The following is a 2,417-nucleotide window of genomic DNA, read 5'->3' on the forward strand; positions in this document are numbered from 1 at the left end:
TTGGGCATGAAACCATTGGAGGAGGATTGTCTAGTCAAGTGACAGCTGCATGGACAAGATCATTCAGATGAGCCTTTCAGAAACACTTGTTAATGTGTTCAGGTTTGTAGATGATTATTTAGATGTCATAAAAAGGAAAATCTGAACAAAGCCTTGCTAATGTAGTGGACGAGATCCTCAATGTCTTTAGAAATTCTTCTGAGGGTTGAAATTCACTTGGGAAATGCCAACTAATGAAAGTACCCAGTTTCTTGATCTAAAGCTTGTTTTCAGTGAAGAGCAAGTTTGTTGGGAGTACAAACCTAGGTCAGGAAACAGCATTTTGCTTTTTACAAGCTCGCACTCTAACTTGGAAAAAAGAGGTGTAGCAATTAATTGTCTGAAGTTAGCACTAAAGAAATTGTGTCAGCACTTCAATGACAACCTTAGCAAGCACGTCAAGTGTTTATGTGCATGTTATTCTTGTGGCCTAATTTTGAACCTGTGTGAAAGCCTTTTAAAGTGGCTGAAAGAGAAGACAAAAGAAAAGTTGCCCAGATAGTAGAAAGAAAGAAGCTACAAGTATATATAAAGTCTCACACAATGTAAAGAAGATAGTTAGCAAATACATACAGTAAATGTGGTCATTTCCGCACAGTGCAAATTATCAAGGGTTTGTGTAACAATGAAAAAAAAAAATTGTGCATAAGCTTTGTGGACTAAAGCATGCAATTCAGTTCACTGAATGCACAAGTGAAAATGTTTAAAACAGTGCTAACAACAGAGGACACAGAAAAAAAGGTTGGGACACACAGCATTGCGTGTGTCCCACCCTCTTTTCTGTGTCCTGTGTCGTTAACGCTGTTTTTAAACATTATAGCAAACCACAAACTCGCCCAATTTGCTGTTCTTCTTCAGCACAAGTGAAGTAGTTTACAAGAGTCTGCGAAGTTGTGTAAAGAGGTATATCGGCCACACGAGAAGACACTGCAATCTGTGTGTGCGAGAACATGAGCTAGCCATGAAGAACCCATCAGGAGTCCGTCTTGCTTTTCATTATAAATAGTGCAAATGCATTCCACTTCCCGACAAAACCAAGCTTTTAAATCTGGCATGGTATAACCAATAATGTGAAATCATAGAAGCATATTTCATTGTTAAAAGGAAGCTGATGTATCAGCACAGCCCCACTACCACTGGTGGAAAAGGAGGTTGAGTCTTTCGCAAGTTTCTCGTAATCCTGTGATTCTGTGGTGCACACATATATAAAGGTGCTTTTCAAATGAATAAGCATTCAGTTGTAAGTCGGCGCTGACCATGTTCCGATGAGTGTCCTTCAGTCCTAGTCTTTCTTTTGCATGGATTCATAATGAACCAATAGCCACCCCCAAGATTCTTGTATTGCAGCAGAGATATGCTGCTGGGGGTACACGTTTATTGGCTAGCTATGTTGGTTAATGCTACGAGGTGTGTGGATGCTCCGGCATTTGCACTATACGTCTACATGGTCGTCCCGTATTAATTTTACAAAGTTGCACCCGTTATAGAAGAAATGGTACAGATTACTCAATTACTTCATTCAAAAACATAATTATTTGCAGTTACCAATTACTGCCCACTAAAGTAATTAAGGAACTTACAAAAAGGTAATCAATTACTTTTACGTTACTTTCCTGCAACTTTGGTAACACTGCGAAAGTACAGTGAACAGAACGGGCTGCGCTGGCTCTTTCAGTGCGTCCACTGCAGCCTTTCACACGTTGGCTTGCTTTTCAAAATTTTATAATGCCATAGTCCTTCGTTTTGTTGTGAAGGCATCAGCAGCGACAACTGAAGAGTCGTTTGATGTGCGCGCTGGAGGAAAGGGTGTTGTTGTAAATTACGAACACCCTGCGCACACGATTACGCCGCGATGCTCGCGTCTGGGTCCTCTGGGTGAATGAAGTGCAGCGCTTCATTGTTGCTGCAGCTCGGAGAAGGCGCTCCCGGTAGGTCCAATGAAAAGCTAAAAAAAAAAAATCATCCATAGGCGATTTCCTAGCATTAACGTCTGAAGTGGTCATCGCTATCGAACCATTGCAGCGGCGATTGAAATCATCAAACAGGCGGTGTAGTGTGAAGATGAGGAAACAACTGAGCGCTCGAGTTGGACACGGCGACGGGCGTTCGGATGTAGTTTACCATGAATTGAAGTGCTGGAAAGCTGCGTCGCCTATTACCGCTCGTTCCGTCAATAATGTAAGCATATGTAATTGGAGACTAAAAATTAAAAATAAAAAAAAGTATAAAAAAAATAAGCGATCAATTACAAAACTACCAAAATTGTAACTGATTACAAGTCACAGACTACAAGTAATTAGTTACACTAATTTGTAATGTACAAATCTGGTTGCATACTACATTAAAATCCTCGCAAGTACACATATCGTGCCCGTGGT

The 2,417-nt window shown here is 40.6% G+C and overlaps 1 protein-coding gene across 2 annotated transcripts in view; it reads right to left on the reverse strand.

Moving 5' to 3' along the window:
• Positions 1 to 2,417, reverse strand: part of Sardh (Sarcosine dehydrogenase) — a 187,903-nt gene that overhangs the window by 184,631 nt on the left and 855 nt on the right. The window lies entirely within an intron of this gene.

This window comes from Dermacentor variabilis, chromosome 1 (assembly GCF_050947875.1).
Source record: "Dermacentor variabilis isolate Ectoservices chromosome 1, ASM5094787v1, whole genome shotgun sequence".
NCBI classification, from domain to species: Eukaryota; Metazoa; Arthropoda; class Arachnida; order Ixodida; family Ixodidae; genus Dermacentor; species Dermacentor variabilis.